Source organism: Mizuhopecten yessoensis, unplaced genomic scaffold (assembly GCF_002113885.1).
Source record: "Mizuhopecten yessoensis strain PY_sf001 unplaced genomic scaffold, ASM211388v2 scaffold4805, whole genome shotgun sequence".
Taxonomy (NCBI): Eukaryota; Metazoa; Mollusca; class Bivalvia; order Pectinida; family Pectinidae; genus Mizuhopecten; species Mizuhopecten yessoensis.
The window spans coordinates 71668-93336 of NW_018405730.1; positions in this window are offsets into that span (position 1 = coordinate 71668).

A 21669-nucleotide genomic window follows, 5' to 3' on the forward strand; every position below is an offset into this window, starting at 1 on the left:
CTCCTAGTAGCAGGTACAAAAAAGGCAAATAAATACAATTCTGCAGGGGTTTTCGCATTAGACGCCTCTTACGATCATGCAGGAGTGCTTTTTTCGCGATCCCCGACCTGCAGGGGCGAGTTGGCGAACTTATGTTTCCAAATTTTGATCAGGACATTTCGTATCGAAAGTATCTCCATTTTTTCACTATTTTGATGTCTAATGTCTTACATGTAATCTAATTACAAGATATGTAATAACAAATTAAGGACTCTTGTCCCGGTCCATACGTTTTTATATATTGAACTAATGTAGTCATATCAATCAATCTTGGACTGCGTTTTTGGTCGATATACATTTGTGAAGTCCATATAACAACGTTTCGTCCATGTCATAAAATCGATAAATATAATAGAAATATGATACCAAAATAATGAGAAATATATATACTGTTACTAAGATATCTCCTGAAAGTCTAGGGGAAATTTCTGTAAGGTTTTAAATGTGAAGTTAGCTTGCCATTTATAATAATAATAATAATAATTCAAGGTTCTTATATACCGCTTTATCACAACCTAGTTCGTAGGTCGTCTCAAAGCGGTTCACAAATTATTATCTTTGGTTATAGGGCCTTTGCAACCAGCCAATACCTTTCTCAACTCCCAGGGGAGCATACAGCCGGAGCTGCCATTTCGGCGCTAACAGCTAGCATTCAACAATTCTAGCACTGCCCAAGGGTTCAAGGTTTACTGTCACGTACATTTTTTTCAAGTTAATTTTATTACTAATATATAGATACACATCTCATTCCATGTACATGTATTAAGTGCCATAAACAAATAAACAACTCTCACCACTTCTTCAACCCAATTCTAACACGTTAGCTACTATGCAACGAACCTTTTCATTGGTTAATCTCACTGGATCATTGGCTAATATTTCAAGTACGTGCGTGTCATTTTGCCTGATAAATCATGCACTTGCAACGTTCTAGCATAACATTCTCCCGTGTCGCAGGTGTAAATGAGTAAGCCGTATGTAACAGATTTTGGACGAGTTTACTGTGTCGAGTGAAAATATACAAGAGTGCATGAGCATATATAAACGTTTTTGCATACATCCACGCTAAATTGACACAACTTGACTGCTGAATTGCAGCGTTGAAATAAAAACGGGATCTCCCTTGACAAATGCTTGCGCAAACAAAATGAATGCATATATCAACTACATGTAGGTCAGGTTGCCGTATGTGCACTTAGATAGACTCAAAACAGTAGATTAGACAATTTAGATTTCCATTTTTTCGGCCCCTGACATCCCGATGAGTCCTAGAATGACGAAACAGTATGATACATTATTTTCGTATGATCTGTATACCCACCAAATATAGCCAACCGTCTTTTATATGTTTAAGAAATAAAACACTTACTTTGTAGATTTGTTTCCTGCTACGGCTGAACAAAAGCGCCACCTGCTATTTCATAATTAATTTGGTTATGTAATATGCACGTCTTCTAAATTGAAACTACCTGCCACTAAGTCGGACGTTGCATTCTACGAAATGTTCTATATGTGTTTATCCTTAGGGTGTTGGAGGATTTGCAAAGCCAATACTGCAATTTGTATACGGAATGACCACCTGCCCTTTCATTTTGTTATTATCCTTCCTTGACATTTTGTTGTTCTTTCCCGTACTTTGACACAGTTTGTGAACTCTTTAGAGGGCACATTGCGAATATTCAAATGTTTTCATTGATCCAGCGATGTGATTCTGCTCTTGCATTTTGCCCTGTTGTTCTATGACATTTCAGCATCGTTCGTACTACGCTCAGCCTCTGGTGCTAAGGCTTTTGTGATTTGATATTCAGACATTTGTCTATGACCGAGTGTTAAACAAACCGCAGCCGAATGGATTTGTCGAGTTGATTCGTCATGTCGTACATGTAAAGTGTTCATAGCGTAGTCGATTCGACGTCGAATTATACTTTTAACTCATACATATTGTACACCTTTAATTACTGTACAAACGTTTCACTATAGTCTGCTAAAGGTAACAGAGTACAATCCTTACTCGTCATCGTCATACATCAACACTTACTGCTTGTGATTCAAGAATCTTTCTGCAAATCATACTTACCATCATGAAGAAGGTGTTAAGAAAAAATGTACATATCGTTATTTTCGTACATATTTTACAATGTACAAACTGTTAGTTTCGTACATGCTGTATATATCGATTGTTTCTTACACGTTGTCCATATTAATAGTTTCGTACATGTTGTTGATATAGTTAGTTTCGTACATATTGTTGATAAAGTTAGTTTCGTACATATTGTTGATATAGTTATTTTCGTACATGTTGTTGATATAGTTAGTTTCGCACATGTTGTTGATACAGTTAGTTTCGTACATGTTGTTGATATAGTTGGTTTCGTACATGCTGTTGATATAGTTATTTTCGTACATGTTGTTGATATAGTTAGTTTCGTAAATGTTGTTGATATAGTTAGTTTCGTAAATATTGTTGATATAGTTAGTTTCGTACATACTGTTGATACAGTTAGTTTCGAACGTGTTGTTGATATAGTTAGTTTCGTACATGTTGTTGATACAGTTAGTTTCGTACATGTTGTTGATATTGTTAGTTTCGTACATATTGTTGATATAGTTAGTTTCGTACATATTGTTGATGTAGTTAGTTTCGTACATGTTGTTGATATAGTTAGTTTCGTAAATATTGTTGATATAGTTAGTTTCGTACATGTTGTTGATATTGTTAGTTTCGTACATATTGTTGATATAGTTATTTTCGTACATGTTGTTGATATAGTTAGTTTCGCACATGTTGTTGATACAGTTAGTTTCGTACATGTTGTTGATATTGTTAGTTTCGTACATATTGTTGATATAGTTATTTTCGTACATGTTGTTGATATAGTTAGTTTCGTACATGCTGTTGATATAGTGATTTTCGTACATATTGTTGATATAGTTAGTTTCGTACATGTTGTTGATATAGTTAGTATCGTGCATGTTGCACACATTATTATTTTCCTACATGCAGATGTTGCACATTTCGTTAGTTTCCTACATGTTGTACAAGTTGTACATATTATAAGTTTCACACATGGTATATTATGTAAGTATTGTTAAGATTCGTACATGTTTTTTAAAGGGGTAACATGTGTATCTACAGGACAGGAGACGACAAGTTGTCAGTTTACCGCATGATACTACATTTGTACTATACTTAAATGCCTAACCTTTAAATTTCCGGATCGTTTTACGATAAAGTGGCGTACATGTCTAAAGTCATAATTGCGGTGTTAAAACATTGTATTCAGTACAGAATTGGACACATGTATTACGAGAAAGCTATATAATGTGTTACGCACATTGCAATAAAGTGTAAACGGGCTTATTGATATTGACACGCGCCCTACATTTCGGCAGTAAAGATACAGTGAGAAGTGACAGCGATGGTAGAACCATGACAGAGAAACGTCAATCTTTGGTGTATCTCACCAGTCCTATACAAGCTGTAATAGAAGAGTTAACTGGCAACTAATTCACTATTCATACCGCATTAACGCGCGAGATATGTTGATGTAAGGATTAAGTGATGTCGAAAGGTCCATAGGTCACATTCTCCTATTCTCTACCAGTAGCGCTAAATCAGCGACACCTTATCACGGCTACATATAATCATATGTCAGCCAACAAGTTAATTGCGGGAAAAACATGAAGAGAGCGCATGCCCAAGGAATACGTGCACGTGTAAAGTAGTTTGGATCAAACACGTGCTCGACCTTAAAGGTTGCACCTGTAATGCAGGAACTGTTTATAATCTTGATCATAATTATGTCCTTATGATCATTTAACTGTTTTATAGGATGCATTTTCTGAGCTTTAGCTACGCTTTTACATGTACATTGTAAGTAGGCTTTCTGTATACAGTTTACATGTTGTAACCAAACAAGGATGGCATATCTTCAAATGACATAGGTAGGGCGTAAGAATTGTACCTGCTGCCCCCAATTGCATGATCGTAAGAGGCGACTAAATTTGGGACCTTATCTCTTCTCTCCTTTCTAAATAACTTTCTTCTTCCTAATGTCTCCCTTGACAATGCCTCACTTTTGGCCATTTGTTGAGCGTTCGCCCCTGTGAGGAAGGCTTTGGGTTCTGTCCCCTGGCCGAGACATACCAAAGTCTTTAAAAATGGTAGTTTATACTCCTGCTTAACGCTCAGCAAATTAGGAGTTGGACGACTGGTTCGCCCGTTGTCAGTATAATGTGACCGGGTGGGGCGTCCTGCTGGGTGTCTTCGGCAGTATGTTTCAGTGAGGTAGCACTATAAAGTCGGCATCAGTTCCGCGCTATCACAAGGAGACAAACACGAACATATCGCAGCCTCCCAAAATACACACGCTAACACTACACGCATGCATCTTGCACACAGGGGAGGCCGTCCTTAAATGACCTTAGCTGTTAATAGGACGTTAAACAAAATCAAACAAACAAACAAACTAGAGGTACCGAAAATTTAAATACAGATGTCTTTACATGTTAAGAAGTATCTTTAATTGAAATAGAGATATCTTTATTTCAAACAAATGAGGTTTATACATTTTGGAAATAAGATATCTTTCCATGTAATAAATGTATTCTTCCAAATTAAAGATATCTCTGTAATATCTTCATAAGTTTACGATATATGCAAATGTGAAAAAAACACTTCTTTCAGGTGTATTTCAAATATTGCTATTTTGTATAAAATATCTTCGAAATTAAAAAAGGATATCTAATTTAGAGATATCTGAAGTGTTTGATATATCTGTTTTAGGTATTAAATGTTAGGTTGGCTTGCCATACCTAGACGTTTCTAGAAGATATGATGTAGTATGATGGTGTAGTTACGCCCGTATTTATTGAAGGAAGTCAGTTATCTGACGTTTTCATATTTACATGTAGCTAGTTTCAGAGGTACATGTATTCAAGAAAGAAAGAAAGAAAACGACAAAAAGCACAATAAACAAAAAAATAACAGGTGGATATATCACATTTACTGTACGTCTCAATCAGTTCCGCACTATCACAAGGAAGGAAACAAACACGAACATATCGCAGCCTCCCAAAACACACACGCATACACTACACTCATGCATCTTGCACACAGGGGAGGACGTTCTTAAATACCATAGCTGTTGATAGGACGTTAAACAACACTAAACCAAACCAAGTTTCCATCGGTACATGATCAAATATATTTGATTTTCATTTACCAATTTGTTTCGTATAATTATATTATGAAAGAAGAAAAAAAAAAAAATGTGTTTCTTACAGAAGCATTATGTATCATTTCTTTGGCTGTTTCACTAGATAATCCATATTTGTTGGATACGAGTTGTTGTCTCATTGAAAACGTCTTCCCAAGTATAGTTACAAGCATTGGTATTATTTTGAAGTCATCATCAGTTCATGACAAACAGGCCATCCTGTGTGATTGTTGTGTTTTTTTGTTTTGCTCACTCAGTCTTTGGGTACTTTACATTACGATCGTGTGTTGAAGTCGATAGAAGAAATTCGCAAATGTCTTTCTGCTTTACGCGGATTATAAATACTGTATAACATGAAATATTCGTTGTGTATAAATATTCGCGGTTTTCGTGGTTGGTATTGATCCTCGGAAATAAATACAACGAATTTGAAAGATACACGTGTCTACTGTTTGTTAATACAGGATATCCACTAAAGTTTGTACCACGAAACGATATAAACGGCTTCAAAACACGAAGGAAAGTATCCACGAATATTTCGTGTTTTACAGTAACCTATAATTCTCCTATTTCTGGTTGGAGATTCAAACCTTGTTTGTAAAACCGTGTCCAGCACGTAGGCGTTCCTCATATAATTTTAAAAGATATTTTGGCTCAAACATGGAAATACGACTATCTTCTGTTACTGAAATGACGCACGTACATAGTTTGTGTGTGACAAAATCCTTGATCTTAGGATCCTGGCAATTGCACAAATTCCGGAAACTAAAAACAACATTTAATTACTTCTCTTATCTTGGCATTGTTGACCTATATATGTGGCCCAGGATTAAACATTTCAAAACAAAATCCGATATTTTTTTGTTAGGATCAAAAGTCAATTTGCTCACATACATTTCATTTTGATGTTATTTCGGTGCAAACTCGTTTATATTTCAAAGTCAAATTTCAAAATGGGAATGCCAACTCGCCTTCGATAATTTGTAACGCAACTGTTTGTTAGCTATCCAAGGCTTTGACCTATGATAGCACTATCACGAACCACACTAGACAGAGACATAAAACGCACGACTTTTGACACATCAAGCAAGAAAAAGGAGAATTTAATTACTTTTAAAGCATGTTAAGAAGATAGTAAATTAGCATAGGAAATGAAAATAGAGAGATCTAGCCTCTGGAAGAACGTGATATGTAATTCCGTTGATATCTTATAAAGAGGTCAACTATATAGTGTTTTCCGGATAAAAGAGTTCTGAAAGAAAATATTCTACAGTTTGTATTATGAAATCAGCGATAAATAGACCGTTGTCATGAGTGATTCTTTTTTTTCCAAATATAATTCATACTCAACTCTGCGATATATAATTATACCGTTATTAAAATAACGACTATTATCATTTTATGCATCTCAAATGAATAAATGAGGAGAGATAAAAATTGGAATGTGTATAAAGTATTTGCTTATTGAAAAGAAACAGTTGGAAAGAGTTTGAATGCAACGGGTTTAATGCAGTGATAACACAATACAATATGTACAACACAATACAACGTGTACAACACAATACAACGTGTACAACACAATACAACGTGTATAACACATTACAATGTGTACAACACAATACAACATGTACAACACAATACAACGTGTACAACACAATACAACGTGTATAACAAATTACAATATGTTTAATACAATACAATATGTATCACACAATACAATATGTTTACCACATTACAACGTGTACAAAATAATACAATATGTATAACACAATACAATATGCATAACACAATACAACATGTATAACACAATATGTATAATACAATACAATAGGTGTAACACAATTCAACATCTATAAAACAATATAATATGTATAACACAATACAACATGTATAACACAATACAACATATATAACACAATATAATACGTATAACACAATACAACATGTATAACACAATACAACATGTATAACACAATATAATATGTATAACACAATACAATATGTATAACACAATAGAATATGTTTTGCACACTACGACATGTATAACACCCTGTAATATGTATAACACACTACAATATTTATTACACAATACAACATGTATAACATAATACAATATATATAACACAATACAACAAATATAACAAAATATAGGATGTATAACACAATACAATATGTTTAACACAATACAATATGTATAACCAATTACAAGATGAATAACACAGTAAAATATTAATAACACAATACAACATATATAACATAATACAATATCTATATATCACAATACAAAATGTATAACACAATACATTATGTATAAGTAACACACTACAATATGAATAACGTAATACAACAAATATAACAAAATATAAGATGTATAAGACAATACAAAAGGTAAAACACAATACAATAGGGATAACATAATACAATATGTTTTGCACACTACAACATGTATAACACCCTGCAATATTAATAACACAATTCAATATGAATAACACAATACAATATTTATCACACATTACAACATATATAACAAAATACAATAGATATAACACAAAGCAATATGAATAACACAATACAACAAGTAAAACATAATACAATATATATAACACAACACAACATATATAACATAATACAATATATATAACACAAGTATAACTCAATATAATATGTATAACACAATACAATATGCATAACACAATACAACATGTATTACACAATAAAGCATGTATAACACCCTACAATATGTATAACTCAATACAACATGTGTACTGTAACACACTACAATATGAATAACTCAATACAACATGTGTACTGTAACACACTACAATATGAATAACATAATACAACGAATATAACAAAATATAAGATGTATAACACAATACAAAAGGAAAAACACAATACAATAGGTATAACATAATACAATATATATAACACAATGCAATAGGTGAAACACAATACAACATGTATTACACAATAAAGCATGTATAACACCCTACAATATGTATAACTCAATTCAACATGTGTACTGTAACACACTACAATATGAATAACACAATACAACAAGTAAAACATAATACAATATATATAACACAACACAGCATGTATAACACAATACAATAGGTAAAATACAATACAATAGGTATAACACAATATAATATGTATAACACAATACAACATGTATACACACTAAAACATGTATAACACACTACAATATGAATAACATAATACAACAAATATAACAAAATATAAGATGTATAACACAATACAAAAGGTAAAACACAATACAATAGGTATAACACAATACAATAGGTAAAACACAATACAATAGTTATAACACAATACAACATGTATAACACAATACAATAGGTATAACATAATACAATATGTTTTGCACACTACAACATGTATAAAACAATATAACATATATAACACAATACAATATATATAACACAATACAACAAATATAACAAAATACAATATGTACCGCACAATAGAATAAGTAAAACACAATAGAATAGGTATAACACAATACAACATGTATAACATAATACAATATATTACACAATCATACAAGTATAACACAATATAATATGTATAACACAATCGAATATGTTTTCCACACTACAACATGAATAAAACCCTGTAATATGTATAACACACTACATTATTTATAACACAATACAATAGGTATAACATAATACAATATATATAACAGAATACAATAGGTATAACACAATATAATATGTATAACACACTACAATATGAATAACACAATACAATATTTATAACACAATACAACAAATATAACATAATACAATATATATAACACAATACACCATGTATAACACATTACAATATGTATAACACACTACAATATGAATAACACAATACAATATTTATAACACAATACAACATATTTAACATAATACAATATCTATATCACAATACAACATGTATAACACAATACAACATGTATAACACAATACAACATGTATATCACAATACAACATGTATAACACAATACAACATGTATAACACAATACAACATGTATAACACAATACATTATGTATAACACAATACAATATGTATAACACAATACAATATGTTTAACACAATACAATATGTATAACAAAATACAAAATGTATAACACAATACATTATGTATAACACAATACAACATGTATAACACAATACAATATGTATAACACAATACAACATGTATAACACAATATATTATGTATAACACAATACAACATGTATAACACAGTACAATATGTTTTGCACACTACAACATGTATAACACCTGCAATATTTTTACCACACTACAATATTTATAACACAATACAACATGTTCAATATAATACAATACATATAACACAATACAATAGGTAAAATACAATACAATAGGTATAACACAATACAATATGTATATCAATATGTATAACACAATACAACATGTATAACACAATACAATATGTATAACACAATACAACATGTATAACACAATACAACATGTATAACACAATACAACATGTATAACACAATACAACATGTATAACACAATACAACATGTATAACACAATACAACATGTATAACACAATACAACATGTATAACACAATACAACATGTATAACACAATACAACATGTATAACACAATACAACATGTATAACACAATACAACATGTATAACACAATACAACATGTATAACACAATACAACATGTATAACACAATACAACATGTATAACACAATACAACATGTATAACACAATACAACATGTATAACACAATACAACATGTATAACACAATACAACATGTATAACACAATACAACATGTATAACACAATACAACATGTATAACACAATACAACATGTATAACACAATACAACATGTATAACACAATACAACATGTATAACACAATACAACATGTATAACACAATACAACATGTATAACACAATACAACATGTATAACACAATACAATATGTATAACACAATACAATATGTATAACACAATACAATATGTATAACACAATACAACATGTATAACACAATACAACATGTATAACACAATACAACATGTATAACACAATACAACATGTATAACACAATACAACATGTATAACACAATACAACATGTATAACACAATACAACATGTATAACACAATACAACATGTATAACACAATACAACATGTATAACACAATACAACATGTATAACACAATACAACATGTATAACACAATACAACATGTATAACACAATACAACATGTATAACACAATACAACATGTATAACACAATACAACATGTATAACACAATACAACATGTATAACACAATACAACATGTATAACACAATACAACATGTATAACACAATACAACATGTATAACACAATACAACATGTATAACACAATACAACATGTATAACACAATACAACATGTATAACACAATACAACATGTATAACACAATACAATATGTATAACACAATACAACATGTATAACACAATACAACATGTATAACACAATACAACATGTATAACACAATACAACATGTATAACACAATACAACATGTATAACACAATACAACATGTATAACACAATACAACATGTATAACACAATACAACATGTATAACACAATACAACATGTATAACACAATACAACATGTATAACACAATACAACATGTATAACACAATACAACATGTATAACACAATACAACATGTATAACACAATACAACATGTATAACACAATACAACATGTATAACACAATACAACATGTATAACACAATACAACATGTATAACACAATACAACATGTATAACACAATACAACATGTATAACACAATACAACATGTATAACACAATACAACATGTATAACACAATACAACATGTATAACACAATACAACATGTATAACACAATACAACATGTATAACACAATACAATATGTATAACACAATACAACATGTATAACACAATACAACATGTATAACACAATACAACATGTATAACACAATACAACATGTATAACACAATACAACATGTATAACACAATACAACATGTATAACACAATACAACATGTATAACACAATACAACATGTATAACACAATACAACATGTATAACACAATACAACATGTATAACACAATACAACATGTATAACACAATACAACATGTATAACACAATACAACATGTATAACACAATACAACATGTATAACACAATACAACATGTATAACACAATACAACATGTATAACACAATACAACATGTATAACACAATACAACATGTATAACACAATACAACATGTATAACACAATACAACATGTATAACACAATACAACATGTATAACACAATACAAAATGTATAACACAATACAACATGTATAACACAATACAATATGTATAACACAATACAAAATGTATAACACAATACAAAATGTATAACACAATACAATATGTATAACACAATACAATATGTATAACACAATACAACATGTATAACACAATACAACATGTATAACACAATACAACATGTATAACACAATACAACATGTATAACACAATACAACATGTATAACACAATACAACATGTATAACACAATACAACATGTATAACACAATACAACATGTATAACACAATACAACATGTATAACACAATACAACATGTATAACACAATACAACATGTATAACACAATACAACATGTATAACACAATACAACATGTATAACACAATACAACATGTATAACACAATACAACATGTATAACACAATACAACATGTATAACACAATACAACATGTATAACACAATACAACATGTATAACACAATACAACATGTATAACACAATACAACATGTATAACACAATACAACATGTATAACACAATACAACATGTATAACACAATACAACATGTATAACACAATACAATATGTATAACACAATACAAAATGTATAACACAATACAATATGTATAACACAATACAATATGTATAACACAATACAATATGTATAACACAATACAACATGTATAACACAATACAACATGTATAACACAATACAACATGTATAACACAATACAACATGTATAACACAATACAACATGTATAACACAATACAACATGTATAACACAATACAACATGTATAACACAATACAACATGTATAACACAATACAACATGTATAACACAATACAACATGTATAACACAATACAACATGTATAACACAATACAACATGTATAACACAATACAACATGTATAACACAATACAACATGTATAACACAATACAACATGTATAACACAATACAACATGTATAACACAATACAACATGTATAACACAATACAACATGTATAACACAATACAACATGTATAACACAATACAACATGTATAACACAATACAACATGTATAACACAATACAACATGTATAACACAATACAACATGTATAACACAATACAAAATGTATAACACAATACAACATGTATAACACAATACAATATGTATAACACAATACAACATGTATAACACAATACAACATGTATAACACAATACAACATGTATAACACAATACAACATGTATAACACAATACAACATGTATAACACAATACAACATGTATAACACAATACAACATGTATAACACAATACAACATGTATAACACAATACAACATGTATAACACAATACAACATGTATAACACAATACAACATGTATAACACAATACAACATGTATAACACAATACAACATGTATAACACAATACAACATGTATAACACAATACAACATGTATAACACAATACAACATGTATAACACAATACAACATGTATAACACAATACAACATGTATAACACAATACAACATGTATAACACAATACAACATGTATAACACAATACAACATGTATAACACAATACAACATGTATAACACAATACAACATGTATAACACAATACAAAATGTATAACACAATACAACATGTATAACACAATACAATATGTATAACACAATACAATATGTATAACACAATACAACATGTATAACACAATACAACATGTATAACACAATACAACATGTATAACACAATACAAAATGTATAACACAATACAATATTTATAACACAATACAATATTTATAACACAATACAATATGTATAACACAATACAATATTTATAACACAATACAATATTTATAACACAATACAATATTTATAACACAATACAATATTTATAACACAATACAATATTTATAACACAATACAATATTTATAACACAATACAATATTTATAACACAATACAATATTTATAACACAATACAATATTTATAACACAATACAATATTTATAACACAATACAATATTTATAACACAATACAATATTTATAACACAATACAATATTTATAACACAATACAATATTTATAACACAATACAATATTTATAACACAATACAATATTTATAACACAATACAATATTTATAACACAATACAATATTTATAACACAATACAATATTTATAACACAATACAATATTTATAACACAATACAATATTTATAACACAATACAATATTTATAACACAATACAATATTTATAACACAATACAATATTTATAACACAATACAATATTTATAACACAATACAATATTTATAACACAATACAATATTTATAACACAATACAATATTTATAACACAATACAATATTTATAACACAATACAATATTTATAACACAATACAATATTTATAACACAATACAATATTTATAACACAATACAATATTTATAACACAATACAATATTTATAACACAATACAACATGTATAACACAATACAATATGTATAACACAATACAATATGTATGACACAATACAACATGTATAACATAACACAATATGTATTACACAATACAATATGTATACACAATACAATAGGTATAACACAATACAACATGTATATCACAATACAATATGTTTAACACAATACAATATGTATAACACAATACAATATGTATATCACAATACAACATGTATAACACCCTACAATATGTATAACATACTACAATATGAATAACACAATACAATATTTATAACACAATACAACATCTATAACATAATACAATATGTATAACACACTACAATAAGAATAACTCAAGAAAATATATATAACACAATACAACATGTATAACACAATGCAATATGTTTACCACATTATAACGTGTACAACATAATACAATATGTATAACATAATACAACGTTATCAACACAATATAATTGCGTAACATAAGACAATGTGTTCTTCACGAACAATGTTGTATTACAAAATGTTACCGGTTTAACACAATACAACGTGGTGAACATAAATAACATATTACACAATATAACATGTTTAATACAATACAAAGTGTTAAACACATATTTTTAATTGTATCACACAATACAATGTGTCTAAGGCAATACAACTGACTTATTCAAACTAAATTGCATAAGTTGATATAAAAAAATAACTTTTCCCTCGCACGTTATGGTGAGTGACTGGAAGGTTTTGTAATTCATATAGACTGTTAATGTCATATCCACATAGGTGAAAGCTTAAGCAAACAGTATATCACATTAAAATGTCTATAAGGGTATGTATAGCACAACACTTCCACCTGTCACAAACCTTAATGAAAATCCTTGACCTTCGTTGTATAAAAATCATACGTAATGGGAATTGCATTTGCACAATATCCTAGGTTTTCTTTGGGGAATTACGTATCGTGCTGTTTATTTTAATCTAGATACCATTATTCCACAGCTCATCTGTTCTCGGTGGAAAGAACTGAGGACACTGCTCGCATGTTAGTTTACGATTTACACATTACTGGAATGAGATAGTAGGGATCCCTCTCTGAAAAGGCAGTGCACGTTGTGGCTTCAGTGTTGTAGTCAACGTGGCGTTCTAATTGCTTCCTGAGGTATCGGCCGTGTTTCTCCTCAATTTTCGTTTTTTTTCGTATTTGATGCATCGGCACTAGTCCAATGCCAATTCTTCAACAGTTTGATAGGTGACGTTGCAAGATAGTTTTTTAAAACCTGCTACCGATCCAAATTGATGTGATTTATGAGAAAACCTTGTGACAATTATCTGTGCCAGTGAATTAACGATGACACATGATCTCTCCCTATGACCCAGTAAACTCCTTGCCACGAGCCAACGTCATCGCACGTGACTGATTGTTCCCAGCACAATTACACCAATTTAAGGACTACGTCACCCTTCCAACGTAATTCCGGATGCTAGGTCGATTCTCCCCATTTTTTTTTAGTTTAAAAGATTTGATTGAAACCGCTGAGTATAATTATATCCTGTGCAAACTAAATTCCTTCACTGGTCACTGAACGAAAATCAATAAATTCACTTCCGTTATTTTTAGACGAACAAGTAATGTTCGCTTGCTCGAAACGCGTTGGAAATACATAGCTATGCCTTTACGCTGAACTCAATTCCCATTTTGTCATTCACAAGGAACATATTGTAATCAAAATATTTTACACCGTTTGAAAACTATACCCAACGAAGATGAATTTAAATGTTCTGTAAGTACTCTATCCCATAGATTTTCAACCCATACTTTCTACTTCCTTTTTTTATTACTAAACCATTCCATATATAAACTGCTGTTCCACTAGGTATTAAAATAGTAATCTAGAAACAAATGAGTGATAAATGCACTTTGTTTTTCAAAGTGGTGGCCCATTCAATAGCTAGCGCATGCGTACACACTTTTAGAGACCCTCAATATATAAACATGTTATTTTATTCAGCTATTTTCCCTGCTTTGGAACTCTGCAATTGCTTTGTGTACATTTTTTCTTTTCACGTTTCCCCATTAGGACGTACAAATTCAGCAAAGACAAAAACTCGAGGTTCAGCTAGCCTGAAAGCTGAACTCCGTAGCATTAAGATACTAGTTCATCCGATATTTTAGCTACATGAACATGTACCCAACGCAGTGTATTTGTAGCTGAACAACGGTCCATTCCCCGGTATCCAAAACACGGATATGTAACTTGACTACAAATGAAAGAAGGACAAGAAGATATCTGCCAAATGTCGAGGAATATCTATAGCGACAGTTTTGTAGAAGGTGACAGAAACACTGCTGATAACACGTCTGAAGATAACTTATCCACTTCTGTCCCCTCAGCGTTCGCAATCGGGAACGCTTTATTCACGAATGTGGAAGCAGACAATCTTAGGGTTCCAATTCTAGCACCACGTGCCGGGTAAGTCTCAAAAGTAAGCTGTTTGTATATACTTTGCAGAATTCTGTACTGAAGAACCATCACACTCTTTGCCTTACTCATTTGACTACTGCAATATGTTATTGTGCTGCCGTTCTTTTTTTTATCATTGATCATGCTTTATCGTGCATGCCCTTTTGTCGGAAACAAAAACGTTCCAAGATCACTGGCTTCAACAATTTCCTATGAAGGCTACTGTGTGATATGAAACCAAATACATCGTTCACATCCAGGAAGGCGATGTAAATGGGCTGCACCCGAGGCGTTGGCATTGAACCCTCGCTGTTACCAAATACATCGGTATGGCGTTGGAAATAAACAACGGAAAGATGGAAAGATCAAACCTACAATACACCAGGGAACATAACAGCCGACCGAGAGTATTGTCATGACTAAATCCAGTTTGAGGACGTCATCAGTGGTACAGAAATGCCGGTTGCGCATCTGACTACTTACCTGAGCATTGCTAGATAGGCATCAGAGCAAAACCATCCTGACATTGCTGAGAACACAAGGATAAAAAAAGGCAAGCCGCATTTACTTTAAGTGACCCTGTTAAGTACGACATACATAGGTTGAATATACTTCCAGTAATGCTCTGCTACTTGAAAGGTAGAATATACCTGCTTTATTTCACTGCATGTCGTAAAAGACGACTAATGTGTGTGCCCTCTGCCGCATCTGGGTATGTATTCCTTGTTTCCTGCTAAGGGGACACTGGAGAAACCACAATTGACCTACTGCCCCAGTTGCAACATTTGGGATATTTATATTTCTATCTCTACTTCCTTACTTCCTGTTTTCTGTTACCTTGTTTTGAATACCTCGTTTTTTAAACTTAGTGTTGTATGTTCGACCCCATTGGGGTAGGCGATGGGTTCTGTCACCAGGCCATGACATACATGTTCCAAGGTCCTTTAAACTTGTATTTGTTATGCCCTGCTTAACTTTCAGTATTTAGGGTAATCGTAATAACCTTGTATCGGTTGTCAGTATAATGTGCCCGCGTGGAGTACTGTGCTAGGTGCCTTCGGCATGGTTTTCCAATGACCTAGCACTTCGAGGCGGCATCAGATCCACCTTATCACAAGGAGGCAAATACTCCAGCAAACCGCCTCCAGCACACCTACACAGATGTACGCATACATGACACGCACGACGCACGTCCTCAAATGACCTTAGCTGTCGGACCTTATAAAACCAAACCAAACTGTAGGAAAATAATTGCTGAAACATATTTTCGCGCTACCAACCATTTAAACTGCCAATGCAGGAATCCATAAATTTTCAGATTTACATCAGATCTTTTCACTTTATAAAAGCACTATACATAACAAAGGAGTTGGCTAGACCATAACCATACCGAAAGAATAAATGAGTGTCATTCAATTAGGACAGCTAGTGCGGTGACGTCAGACGGCTTCTTGCCGATTATGGTATTCCTTGTGGTCACCAAATTCTAAATTGTTCATGGTAAGAACTTTGGTAAACACCACTGGTTAAAGTCAGTAACATCGTAAGAATAAGGTTAATTCATCAACCTCTTTGAAATATCTCGATAAACAGAAATACAATCCCAGCACACAATATTCGCTATAGTCTCACATACCAAATATATCATGGACCCGTAACCGTTCATATGTGTAGCAACCGCTAGTGAACCAACATAAATGTAACAAGAGGCAGTGTAACTTCAGGCACGGTAGTCTAGTGGTAGGACGCCGGGCTTGTGACCAAAGGGTTCGAGTCACGGCGCGGCACTGTGTTGTATCTTTGTGCAATTTACTTTACTCCGCTTGTTCCAGTCTATTCAGCTGTAAATGAATACGTGGTTGGGCCGTGCTAGAATTGTTGAATGCTAGCTGTGAGCGCCGAAATTACAGCACCGGTTGTATGCTCCCCATGGAGTTGAGAAAGATATTGGCTGATTGCTAAGGCCCTATAGCCAAGAATAATACTTTGTGAACCGCTTTGAGACGACCTACGAACTAGGTTGTGATCAAGCGGTATATAAGAAACTCGAATTATTAATATTATTATAAGAAAGGAGTGAATCCCACATGTCTCCTTTGTTTAAGACGCCGGTGTAATTTATTTGACTGGGATGCATTGCTTTGATGGCAAAGAAAGGGAAAACACGAACAAGATCTTTTTATCAACACAATGTGCAGTTTAAGATATTCAACAGAAGAAATCCTTCACACAACAGCCAAAGGAGGAAAACACTACCGGTGTTGTTGGTTCCGTCAGTACTGATCACGGGCCCAAGGGACATAATCCACGTCACTGCGTTTCATACGCGCAGGTAGTGCTTTGCTCTCCATTACGAACTAAAAACAAAGCTTCTCGAACTAACGTAGATGTTTGTTTTAGAAATGGCTTAATCTTCTTACAACACAACTACTGTACACACTACGTATGATCGCAGTAATGGAGTTGACTCTCACGTGGAAATTAGAAATACGCATGAATCTTTAGCTGTACCAACTCCTACTTCTTTTTAACAAATAATTAAATATACAACATTCGATATAACGCCCTATTTAGCTAGCATAAACTACTCTAAAGCGCTTTACAGTACATAGGTGTACAATTTAATACAATGGTTACAATTACCATATACATTAATCATTACAATATTGAGAAATTTGCAGAAACTGTCTTATCAGGCGCTAACTACTATTCCTATGCCACCTGGCTAAAATCTCCCTATGTGTGTATGCATAAATGTGTGCTGGAGATGTATTATGTTCTGTTTGTAGTGGGACAGAGCTTCCAACGGTATCATTTATAGTGCCACTTCACTTGAATGCTACAGCACAGATACCGCAACATCCACCCCAGACCATTGTATACCCCACCTTGGTTGTTGGAGTTGTGTGGGCAGGAGAAAAACACTTTTTCTGAATATTCCATGCGTACGACGACTTCGGGGATCGAACTCCGGCCGTCTGCTTGGACGGCAGCAGTGTTAACCACTTGACCAATACGCCCATGATCAGCTGAAAGAGTTAACCTGACAGTCGAATAAAATGTCAGTCAAATATCAATAGACGAACTTTAACTGGCCATGCCCTGGACTTGCTACCCCGTATATCAATCAGCGAATCATACGTACCCGTGCTTGAAAGTCGGTCAGCCATTTCTTAATTAAAACACTTTGAGCTTGCTAAAAAATAACTCATTGTCACCATATGTTTATTACATGATATAATCCTTTCGTATTGAGGCAGATCAATGTCAGACGGCCATTATGAAGAGTATAAATTATTGTACTTTCAGATTTCATCTGGTTACTTACTGCATATAGTGTAAGGGAGATAACTGCCTTCTTATATACTTAAACTAGACATGGTCTTGGAACAGTTTGTCATTTTGGCCTTGCAGTAGTTCGCAATGTAAAAATCACATTCGTTAAAATGTATTTTGCCCAACTTTGTCTCTTATATAGTTTATAAAACCACATTGTATCTACATTGTTATGGCTTCGTACAAGTAACCGCTTTGTACATGTGTCAATAAAAAAATCATCCGTATTTTGTTTTGACGTTTTTGAAAGAAAGGAAGGTTGCTTCTCTTTTACTGACCGTTATTTTTATTTTTTATTCAAATTTATTGTTTAATAAAGATTAATATTTCACATTCTTTTTGCTTTGCTATATTACCAATACCATACCCACTCTACAATTTTAATTTGTAGACAAGTAGGCCTTGTAATTCAGTGTGCATGTTGTCAAAAAAGTACATTACACATTAGCTAACTTTAACTGTTGCAACTTAAAAATAGACAGGTAGTTATTGCAAATGATTGCACCTGAAATTAAATGAGACTAATTAGAAAAGTTGGGTACCGCAGCGGCACGGAGCCGCTACACCTGGTATAATTCTTCTTTAGATGCATTGTTTTTATTTTTTTAAATAATAGTCCCGATTTATCATTATCATTGGTAGGAGACTCTTAAGACGTTACAGTACATACATGTACATGAATATGTTTATACATGTACATTGTATATATGGGGCAAAGAAGTAATTCCAACAGTGTGAACAAGTTCAGGTTGTCAAATTTTCGGAGCGATCAGCTCCTTTATCAAGACACAGTGGGGATTTGACCTAATGGTGCATTACTGCACAGTTGGTCTGCTATCTCGCCTGCCTGCTGCTGCTGCATGTCAGTTTGTGTGACCAACAGCCGTTGTCAGATTAATTTTGCAGATTTATACAGTATCTTAGCCATTTCATCTACTTATTCCTCCTGCACGCACTTATTTGATAATTACATGCACTATTCCTGCAAACCGAAAGAGGCGACTAAGTGAGCCCCCCCCCCCCCCCCCCCCCCCTGCTGTGACTGTTAAATCCACTGCAGCATTGAGAGACGACTAATGTGGGCAGTCCGTAGGAAATTGAGATTTTTCACATTTACCGGGCCAGATTTCCACGTGCACATGTTCCACGTTTTTGATATCTCGTCCCTTCTTTCTGGTGCTTATCTCTCGTTGACTCACTTTATGTGGGATTCTTCTCCGATTTTGGTTATCATTTGGCGGGTCGTCGTTACGTTTCATTGGGCGAGTCGTCTTAGTGCACTTTCGCTATAGAGCAGAGCCAGCGAGCGTTCTGATATTTAGACTATTAGCGTTCCTTGTCCGCGATGCTCTCAGCTTAATTGCTGCCTTCGGCTGTCTTTAACCGAGGGGACTATTGGTTTTATATAATAGCTATATTACACAGTTATAGAATGGGTATGAGGGAAATAGCACAGGTATGGTCCCCCGAGGTGAAAATCTATTTCCCGAGGCGGCGAAGCCGTCGATGAGAATAGTTTTTCACCAACGGTGACCATAAATTTGCTATTTCCCGATTTACCCATTCTATAACTGTTTTATTATAACGATACAAATTATTCACCCAGTAAAGGCAATTTAACAAATGAATTTATTTATTTATTTCCTTTTTTTACAATTTCAAAGACTGAAAGAGAAAAAAAATACAATTGGAGGTACTGTATGCATCGTCGTTGATGATATCTCATATCTAGCATTCAAGAAGTGTTTTTATAGACTGAATCTCATAGTCACCATTATTTTCCTAACATATCTAGATCTAGTCCTATCC